Raw genomic sequence first — 11,269 nt, 5'->3', positions numbered from 1 at the left:
AGAGCCCTCTAGCGGGGCGAATAGAGCTAGATCGAGCCTTGGGAAAGCTAGATCGAGCAGGACTGAAGCTAAAGGATAGACCGAGAGGTCTGTCTGGTCCTCCTAGAGAGGCCAAGAGAAAGTACGAGAAGCCAACTAAAGCTTGATCGGGCCTTCAGCAAGCACGACCGAGCTGTACCGGAGCTAACACTAAGACCGAGGGGTCTTAGAGAGCCCTCTAGCGGGGCGAATAGAGCTAGATCGAGCCTTGGGAAAGCTAGATCGAGCAGGACTGAAGCTAAACGATAGACCGAGAGGTCTGTCTGGTCCTCCTAGAGAGGCCAAGAGAAAGTACGAGAAGCTAACTAAAGCTTGATCGCGCCTTCAGCAAGCACGATTGAGCAAGACCGGAGCTAACACTAAGACCGAAGTGTCTTAGAGAGCCCTCTGGTGGGGCGAATAGAGCTAGATCGAGCCTTGGGAAAGCTAGATCGAGTAAGATTGAAGCTGAAAGAGTGTCAGAGGAGCAAATGAACCTCCAAAAAGTGAAAATCAAATTTTAGAAAAAACACAAGTTAAATACTGCATGGACAGTATTTCTATGTGTGGGGCATTATTAGGGGGAGGTGTCTTGTCAAAATATGGCTGGACTAAAGACCTCAACCCGGATAGGGTGGAAGGCCCCATGATCGGTCTGTTACTAATCGGTGACCGATAAAGACCTGAACAAGGCCTGTAGTAAGCTTGGTTAGGCATTACAGGAGTTAACACTAAGACCGAGGGGTCTTAGAGAGCCCTCTAGCGGGGCGAATAGAGCTAGATCGAGCCTTGGGAAAGCTAGATCGAGCAGGACTGAAGCTAAGCAAGAGACCGAAAGGTCTGTCTGGTCCTCCTAGAGAGGCCAAGAGAAAGTACGAGAAGCTAACTAAAGCTTGATCAGGCCTTCAGCAAGCACGACCGAGCTGTACCGGAGCTAACACTAAGACCGAGGGGTCTTAGAGAGCCCTCTAGCAGGGCGAATAGATCTAGATCGAGCCTTGGGAAAGCTAGATCGAGCAGGACTGAAGCTAAACGATAGACCGAGAGGTCTGTCTGGTCCTCCTAGAGAGGCCAAGAGAAAGTACGAGAAGCTAACTAAAGCTTGATCGGGCCTTCAGCAAGCACGACCGAGCTGTACCGGAGCTAACACTAAGACCGAGGGGTCTTAGAGAGCCCTCTAGCAGGGCGAATAGAGCTAGATCGAGCCTTGGGAAAGCTAGATCAAGCAGGACTGAAGCTAAACGATAGACCGAGAGGTCTGTCTGGTCCTCCTATAGAGGCCAAGAGAAAGTACGAGAATCTAACTAAAGCTTGATCGGGCCTTCAGCAAGCACGACCGAGCTGTACCGGAGCTAACACTAAGACCGAGGGGTCTTAGAGAGCCCTCTAGCAGGGCGAATAGAGCTAGATCGAGCCTTGGGAAAGCTAGATCGAGCAGGACTGAAGCTAAACGATAGACCGAGAGGTCTGTCTGGTCCTCCTAGAGAGGCCAAGAGGAAGTACGAGAAGCTAACTAAAGCTTGATCGCGCCTTCAGCAAGCACGATTGAGCAAGACCGGAGCTAACACTAAGACCGAAGTGTCTTAGAGAGCCCTCTAGTGGGGCGAATAGAGCTAGATCGAGCCTTGGGAAAGCTAGATCGAGTAAGATTGAAGCTGAAAGAGTGTCAGAGGAGCAAATGAACCTCCAAAAAGTGAAAATCAAATTTTAGAAAAAAACACAAGTTAAATACTGCATGGACAGTAATTCTATGTGTGGGGCATTATTAGGGAGAGGTGTCTTGTCAAAATATGGCTGGACTAAAGACCTCAACCCGGATAGGGTGGAAGGCCCTATGATTGGTCTGTTACTAATCGGTGACCGATAAAGACCTGACCAAGGCCTGTAGTAAGCTTGGTTAGGCATTACAGAAGATAACACTAAGACCGAGGGGTCTTAGAGAGCCCTCTAGCGGGGCGAATAGAGCTTGATCAAGCCTTGGGCAAGCTAGATCGAGCAGGACTGAAGCTAAACGATAGACCGAGAGGTCTGTCTGGTCCTCCTAGAGAGGCCAAGAGAAAGTACGAGAATCTAACTAAAGCTGGGTCGGGCCTTCAGCAAGCACGACCGAGCAGTACCGGAGCTAACACTAAGACCGAGGGGTCTTAGAGAGCCCTCTAGTGGGGCGAATAGAGCTAGATCGAGCCTTGGGAAAGCTAGATCGAGCAGGACTGAAGCTAAACGATAAACCGAAAGGTCTGACGGGTCCTCATAAGAGGCATGGAGAAAGATCTGATACTAAAGTACCTCTCGGAAGTAATAAAATATGCCTGATGAAGCCGGGTATGATGTTTGTTGTTTGATGGCATTCATCGATTAGGTCTGGTGGATTCCCCATTACTCCGAGTGGTACTAGTAGAGGCTCCTACAGGGGTGAGCAAAGCGAGATCAAGCCTTAGGCAAGCTAGATCGAGCAGAACTGAAGCTGAAAAGCAAAATAAATGACAGGTCTGTCCAAATCAATAAACTTGAAATCCAGTGTGGTCACCACGGGTCACGAGGTGAATTCCTAGCGATTGTCTGCTGAACGTATAGGAAGGCCCGAAACGAACGATAATTTCATTGCACAGTGGAGATACTATACGTTCAGGAGTAGCATACATCGGGTTTGATCTATGATCATGTCTGGTCTCCGAGGATCCACCGGGTTACCAACTGGCACCGCTGTACTGGGTGTAAAACTGGGCCACCTGAAGTCCCGGGTGTAAAACTAGGTGCCTCTGTGCCAAAGTAGCGGCTTGCGTAGTGCATTATGCCTCCGGCTTGCGAAATGGTTATAAGCAATAACAACAGGACGCCGCGGGGTGTTCACTTAAAGGAGTAACGTTCTCTCAAGGGAGGGGATCTAAAAATCTTGATAAAACATTTATTCTATGCAAAATTTGTGCGCAAATTTTGCAAAGTAAAAAGCTGCACTGTAGCAAATTCTATGTGTGTAGCATTATTAGGGAAGTGTTGTTTGATGGCACCTCTACTTGATGCACCAAAGAACTACCTTGATGGCTCATGACCGCTGGTAATCTGTCGTCGCTAGTAGTTCGGAACTGAGAACAAATATGTTCGCAAATTACAACAATTATACAGCATATTGCTGAATAAAGCAGAACCGAATAATACTCAGTGACTTTACACCAAGACTGACTAATGTCTGGATTGTATCGTCCTACTCGAGTAAGGCGAAGAAAAGCTAGAAAGATACGCTTTTCACAAAGCAGGCTTAATGCATGCAAACCAAGGAGGAAGGAGTGATGCCCCTCCTTATAATAAGCAGAACCAAATAAAGAACAGACAGCATCATCTGTACAGTGACCAAGAAGAGGTGAAACTTCTGTATGTGAAAAGGCAATTTGAGCGAGATTTATTAGCAGACTAGTATTATGTTGTTTCTAGTAGGCGAAAGCCGAAACATCAACATGTGAAAATCTGATATTAAATCCTCAATCATTTTCCCTAGTATTATACAGCTATGAGTAACCTTAATTGGACACGGCAATTATTGCTGACCGGTGAAACTTTCGCATGGGAAAGACACACACACTTCTTGACAAAGCAATAAGTATTATGCTGTTTCTAGTACGCGAAAGCAGAAACATCAGCATGTGAAAGTTGTGAAGTTGAAGAATTTTTGTGTTGAGTACGATGTTGTTACTAGTAACCATGTCGACAGCTGAGAACTGTTCTCTAACCAATAGAAGGTGAAACTTCTGTATGTGAAAAGGCAATTTGAGCGAGATTTCTTAGCAGACTAGTATTATGTTGTTTCTAGTAGGCGAAAGCCGAAACATCAACATGTGAAAATCTGATATTAAATCCTCAATCATTTTCCCTAGTATTATACAGCTACTAGTAGCCGTAATTGGTCAGGGAAACATTGTTGACCGGTGAAACTTCACATGGGAAAGACACACAAATTACTTGACAAAACAATAAGTATTATGCTGTTTCTAGTATGCGAAAGCAGAAACATCAGCATGTGAAAGTTGTGAAGTTGAAAAGTTTTTGTGTTGAGTACGGTGTTGTTACTAGTAACCATGTCGACAGCTGGAAAGCTGTTCTCTAACCAATAAAAGGTAAAACTTCTGTATCTGAAGAGGCGGCGTGATTGAGATTTTTAACAGACTAGTATTATGTTGTTTCTAGTAGGCGAGAGCCGAAACATCGACATGTGAACATCTGGTTTTTAAATCATGAGTCAATTCTCCCTAGTATGATACAGTTGTTAGCCGGTATTGGTAACAGTAGAACAGAGATTTGGAGGGCAAAACCTGCTCATGGGAAATGCTCACAGAGCGCTATCTACCAGTACACATAGTATTATGCTGTTTCTAGTACGCGCGAGCCGAAACATCAGCATGTGAAATGTGTAATCGTGGGTAACTCTAAGTGTGTAGAGTACTGTGTAGTAACTAGTAGCCATGCCAAAGCATGCATTGAAACTCTTCGTGATTTAAAAAGCTCAAAGCAAGATTGACGAGGCCGCAAGGCTATGTCTTTCTAAATTCGAACAAATCGAAAGATTGTTCAAAGTACAATTAAACTGATTGATCCTGTCAGTTGCCATATGCTTGTCTGAAAGACTAAGCCATGCATGTGCAAGCGAAGCTTGAAAAAGTGGAACCGCGAATGGCTCATTAAATCAGTTACTATCTATTAGTTGATTTGCAAGCTAAATGAATAACTGCGGTAACCCTGCAGCTAATGCATGCTGATTGTCCGACACTGTCGGAGACTTTTACAAGACTACACCGGGTGATTTGCTAAGTACAGACACATCCCGTGATGAGTCCTAGTAACTGAAAGATCCCAGATAGCTTCGGCTTGGGGACGGAACTTCCGAATTTCTGACCTATCAACCTATGATGGTAGTGTAACGGACTACCATGGTTGTGACGGGTAACGGGGAATCAGGGTTCGATTCCGGAGAGGGAGCCTTAGAAACGGCTACCACATCCAAGGAAGGCAGCAGGCACGCAAATTACCCACTCTCCGCACGAGGAGGTAGTGACTAGAAATAATGATATGAACCTTTATGGTTTGTAATCAGAATGGAATGGACTTAAAAGCTCCATTGATGAACGAGTAGAGGGCAAGTCTGGTGCCAGCAGCCGCGGTAATACCAGCCTCTACAAGCGTATGCAATAGTTGCTGCGTTTAAAAAGCTCATAGTTGGATCTGTTTGAGTAGAACGGCAACATGGTCTTCAGTTAAATCTGTTGACTCGTTCCGCTCATCCTTCGCATCGAAGAAATAGTTTGCACTTAAATGTGACGAACTGTGGAAACGGTGTTTTCACCCTGAGAAAATTAGAGTGTTCAAAGCATCCTTTGGGATCGAATAATAAAGCATGGAATAATGGAGAATGACCCGCTACTCGATTGATGCCGGTTGGCTGAGTGCGGTAATGATTGAAAGGAACAGACGGGGGCATTTGTATTGCTACGTTAGAGGTGAAATTCTTGGATCGTGGCAAGACAAACTACTGCGAAAGCATTTGCCAAGAATGTTTTCATTAATCAAGAACGAAAGTCAGAGTATTGAAGAGGATTAGATACCCTCGTAATTCTGACCATAAACTATACCAACCTACAATTTGTCAAAGTCGATCTTGACTTGGCAAGAGATTAACCGGGAAACCAAAGTTTATTGGTTCCGGGGGAAGTATGGTTGCAAAATCGAAACTTAAAGGAATTGACGGAAGGGCACCACCAGGAGTGGAGCCTGCGGCTTAATTTGACTCAACACGGGAAAACTCACCCGGTCCAGACATCTTAAGGATTGACAGATTGAATATCTTTCATGATTATATGGGCGGTGGTGCATGGCCGTTCTTAGTTAGTGGAGTGATCTGTCTGGTTAATTCCGATAACGAACGAGATCTTCTCCATCTAAATAATGAAATTCACTATATGTGAATTCAAACACTTCTTAGAGGAACTATGCGGAATTAAATACCGCAGATGAAGTGAGGCTATAACAGGTCTGTGATGCCCTTAGATGTTCTGGACTGCACGCGCGCTACACTGTGTACTTTTAGATTGAGTACTCAGCCCTTGGTCCGAAATGGACTGGGCAATCAGAGAAAAGTACAGCGCTTCAAGGGGATCGTCTGTTGTAACTTGCAGACGTGAACCAGGAATTCCTGGTACTTATGAGTCAACAACTCATAGGGATTACGTCCCTGCCCTTTGTACACACCGCCCGTCGCTACTACTGATTGGATAGTTAAGCAAGAATTGCAAATTCCTACTGTTGGGACTTCGGTCTCCGGCAACGGGATGAAGCGGATCGAGCTTAATTGTCTAGAGGAAGTAAAAGTCGTAACAAGGTTTCCGTAGGGGAACCTGCGGAAGGATCAGTGATTGATTCCTTCGGGCATGGCTGCTGGTAGAGGCCATGTCTGTAGTGCGCATGACGCTCTGTCGCTAGAGATTGCTTGGCAACCAATCTCGAATTATGTATCGAGCTCAAAAACTACTTGTGTGGATACATAGTTCAGCAGTCATGGCAAGGGACTGCTTAAAGGGAGACTAGTTAGCAAAAGCAGCCTAGCAGAACTGCAGCTATCTAGATCTCAGAAGCTGGGTTATAGAAGCCCAGCTATAGACTTGTGAATGAGAAAGGCCTAAAAAGGTCCACAAGTCGCGTGGTTAGAACCGACACGCAAAAATCCCAGCGAGTGACAGAGCGTTGCGCTGTTCAGTGGGAAAGAGTTGAGCTACTCGGGGCGCCCACTGAACTTGCTCCGAGCCAAAGGCTCGAAAAAACACAGCTTAGCCTCAGATCCTTTACATAGAAGGCTAGCTAAAATAAACTTACCTTGGACGAGGGTAAAGTTTAGTCAGTTCTTAGGGGAGAGTAATCCACAGCTTCTCGCCCTCTGAACATTCTCCCAGATATGTAGGTCTGGGAGAGTCTCCTCCTGTTCTTCGGAATCTGGAGGTAGACAAAGACAGTACGATACGATCTTGCATCGGGATGACTAACCGATAATGATCATAATCTGACAATTTTTCCGGCTTGAGGCACCGGAGTCAGATTAAAGACACATACTGAACTAAAGGCGTATGTGCAAAGCTTGTCGGAGTGTAGAGAGTCAAGCTGAGTTGACTCGTCACGTGGTGATGACAACAGCCATGTGCAAAACACTCACAACTTTATCGTCTATGTGGAAAAGGTTGCTAACAGCGCTCTCTATGAGAGGCCCTCGCATATAACTATACGAGGAAAAGGCGATAGAGTTGTTTGAATGTGGGGCAGGTTCATCGACAAGCTAAGTTGATCACATTCTTGTTGTGGCATCCTACTAGAATTGGTCACGGTCTGCACCAACTCTCCCCAAGTTGGCCAGACTTAAAACTAGAAATAAGGTTTGCAGCTATGTGAACCTAGAAACTGTAAAGGAGTTGAAAGAACTTAAAGGAATTGAAAGAGGCCTTGAGGTATATCCTCTTGGTAAAGACCCACAAAAGCTCACAAAAGTGGCTTCGAAGGGCAAAACTGGTTCATCCAAAACAATTGGAGAGCTTAAAGCAGAACCAATTCGAATGAAACACTATTGGTGAAACTTCATCATGAGAACGTCACAAGCTGATCACGCTCTATGATATGACTAGTATTATGTTGCTTCTAGTAGGCTAAGCGCAAGCCGAAACATCAACATGTGAAAGTCGTAGAATTTTGCAATCAAACTGTGGCTAGTACTGTGATGTTACTAGTAACCTGGTGTTCCGTCATATGGCCAAGAGAGCATTTGAAGGCGAAACTTCTGCATGGGAAAGCTGCATCATGATCAAAATTTTATATCGAGTATTATGTTGACGTTAGTAGGCCTTGGCCGAAAACGCAGCATGTGAAAGGTATAGATAAAAGTTATTGTTGCAGTCAGTACTGTGTAGTTACTAGTAGCTGGATTTAAGCTCAAAATGAGACACTGTTGGTGAAACTTCATCATGAGAATGTCACAAGCTGATCAAGCTCTATGATATGACTAGTATTATGTTGCTTCTAGTAGGCTAAGCGCAAGCCGAAACATCAACATGTGAAAGTCGTAGAATTTTGCGATCAAATTGTGGCTAGTACTGTGATGTTACTAGTAACCTTGTGTTACGTCATATGGCCAAGAGAGCATTTGAAGGCGAAACTTCTGCATGGGGAAGCTGCATCATGAACAAAAGTTTATATCGAGTATTATGTTGACATTAGTAGGCCCTGGCCGAAAGCGCAGCATGTGAAAGGTATAGATAAAAGTTATCGTTGCAGTCAGTACTGTGTAGTTACTAGTAGCTGGATTTAAGCTCGAAATGAGACACTGTTGGTGAAACTTCATCATGAGAACGTCACAAGCTGATCACGCTCCATGATATGACTAGTATTATGTTGCTTCTAGTAGGCTAAGCGCAAGCCGAAACATCAACATGTGAAAGTCGTAGAATTTTGCGATCAAATTGTGGCTAGTACTGTGATGTTACTAGTAACCTTGTGTTACGTCATATGGCCAAGAGAGCATTTGAAGGCGAAACTTCTGCATGGGGAAGCTGCATCATGAACAAAAGTTTATATCGAGTATTATGTTGACGTTAGTAGGCCCTGGCCGAAAGCGCAGCATGTGAAAGGTATAGATAAAAGTTAGCGTTGCAGTCAGTACTGTGTAGTTACTAGTAGCTGGATTTAAGCTCGAAATGAGACACTGTTGGTGAAACTTCATCATGAGAACGTCACAAGCTGATCACGCTCTATGATATGACTAGTATTATGTTGCTTCTAGTAGGCTAAGCGCAAGCCGAAACATCAACATGTGAAAGTCGTAGAATTTTGCAATCAAACTGTGGCTAGTACTGTGATGTTACTAGTAACCTTTTCTTACGTCATATGGCCAAGAGAGCATTTGAAGGCGAAACTTCTGCATGGGGAAGCTGCATCATGAACAAAAGTTTATATCGAGTATTATGTTGACGTTAGTAGGCCCTGGCCGAAAGCGCAGCATGTGAAAGGTATAGATAAAAGTTATCGTTGCAGTCAGTACTGTGTAGTTACTAGTAGCTGGATTTAAGCTCGAAGTGAGACACTGTTGGTGAAACTTCATCATGAGAACGTCACAAGCTGATCACGCTCTATGATATGACTAGTATTATGTTGCTTATAGTAGGCTAAGCGCAAGCCGAAACATCAACATGTGAAAGTCGTAGAATTTTGCGATCAAATTGTGGCTAGTACTGTGATGTTACTAGTAACCTTGTGTTACGTCATATGGCCAAGAGAGCATTTGAAGGCGAAACTTCTGCATGGGGAAGCTGCATCATGAACAAAAGTTTATATCGAGTATTATGTTGACGTTAGTAGGCCCTGGCCGAAAGCGCAGCATGTGAAAGGTATAGATAAAAGTTAGCGTTGCAGTCAGTACTGTGTAGTTACTAGTAGCTGGATTTAAGCTCGAAATGAGACACTGTTGGTGAAACTTCATCATGAGAACGTCACAAGCTGATCACGCTCTATGATATGACTAGTATTATGTTGCTTCTAGTAGGCTAAGCGCAAGCCGAAACATCAACATGTGAAAGTCGTAGAATTTTGCAATCAAACTGTGGCTAGTACTGTGATATTACTAGTAACCTTTTCTTACGTCATATGGCCAAGAGAGCATTTGAAGGCGAAACTTCTGCATGGGGAAGCTGCATCATGAACAAAAGTTTATATCGAGTATTATGTTGACGTTAGTAGGCCCTGGCCGAAAGCGCAGCATGTGAAAGGTATAGATAAAAGTTATCGTTGCAGTCAGTACTGTGTAGTTACTAGTAGCTGGATTTAAGCTCGAAGTGAGACACTGTTGGTGAAACTTCATCATGAGAACGTCACAAGCTGATCACGCTCTATGATATGACTAGTATTATGTTGCTTATAGTAGGCTAAGCGCAAGCCGAAACATCAACATGTGAAAGTCGTAGAATTTTGCGATCAAACTGTGGCTAGTACTTTGATGATGCTTGTAGCCAACCGAATTGGTTGAAAAGCCCAATAAGTAAGCTAACTTGGGAGAGCTTGTTGGAAACCAAATGCTACTAGATTGGTCCAAATACATCCTTCAACAGGGGATCACTTGGCTCGCTTTACGAAGAGGAGCACAGCTATATGTGTTAATTCGGTATGAATCGCAAGATTTGTTTACCGACCTCTCTAACGCAAAAGGCGGTCTCGGCTTCGGCTGTTGACTGCGTCCGATTCAGGGTTATATAACTCTCGATTGAACACATTGATGTTCTATTGTTGGTGCTTCCAATAAAATTGGAACACTTAAAGCAGAACCGATTCAAATAATAGCATTCTGATCAATGATTGCATTCCTTGATCAAGAACTGCTGGAGTCATTGTGATGGCGAATTTTCTTCATAAGAAAATTGCAAAGAGACGGAACTTAATGAGACTAGTATTATGTTGTTTCTAGTAAGCGGGAAGCTGAAACAGCAACATGTGAAAATCAAGTTTTGTTCAATGATCTCGAGGCGATAAGTACTATGAAGCAACTAGTAGCCTAAGCATGACTCAGATTTGAGACAGTCAAAAAGACTGGCGAAACTTCTTCACATGAAAGTTACATAGAGAACTACAAATGTATACAGCGAGTATTATGTTGTTTCTAGTAGGCGAAAGCTGAAACATCAACATGTGAAAGTTGTCTGCAAACTGTAGAACGATATGTGATTAGTACTGTGCTGTTACTAGTAGCCAGTCTGACTGTAGAAGCCAAGACAAAGGGAAACTAATGCATCTGAAAAGGACAAGTTATGGAAAGGTATGCACGATAAGTATTATGTTGTTTCTAGTAAGCGGCAGCTGAAACATCAACATGTGAACGTCGTTGTGTACAGTAACCTAGAACTATATAGTCCTTAGTAACGTGCATTTACTAGTACCTGTAATTGGTATTCAGACTCAGGCAGTTTGGAATAGTTTGGCAAAGATGCACCAGAGAAAACTGGGATTTGATACAGAAATTGTTGAATACAAGTATTATGCTGCTTCTAGTAGGTTGAATCCGAAACATCAGCATGTGAAAATTGAAAACATTTCTGGTTCGAATTGTCACAAGTATTTGGTGATCTGAGTAGCCAAACTCACTACAACGCCAATTGAAGGCAAAAATTCTCAACGGGAAAAGCTATTCTCATTGAATGAGCTAACAAGACGAGTATTATGTTGCTTCTAGTAGGCGAAAGCC

General features: G+C 43.7%; 1 pseudogene; it reads left to right on the top strand.

The window, feature by feature from the left end:
- The first annotated feature begins 10,130 nt into the window (after positions 1 to 10,130).
- On the top strand, positions 10,131 to 10,282 carry LOC142358540 (5.8S ribosomal RNA; annotated as a pseudogene).
- Positions 10,283 to 11,269: the final 987 nt, after the last annotated feature.

The sequence above is a fragment of the Convolutriloba macropyga genome, unplaced genomic scaffold, assembly GCF_964194025.1.
Source record: "Convolutriloba macropyga unplaced genomic scaffold, txConMacr16.3 SCAFFOLD_1027, whole genome shotgun sequence".
Classification (NCBI taxonomy): Eukaryota; Metazoa; Xenacoelomorpha; order Acoela; family Convolutidae; genus Convolutriloba; species Convolutriloba macropyga.
The sequence above is the reverse complement of the archived record's forward strand: the minus strand, read 5'-3'. Positions and strand labels throughout refer to the sequence as shown.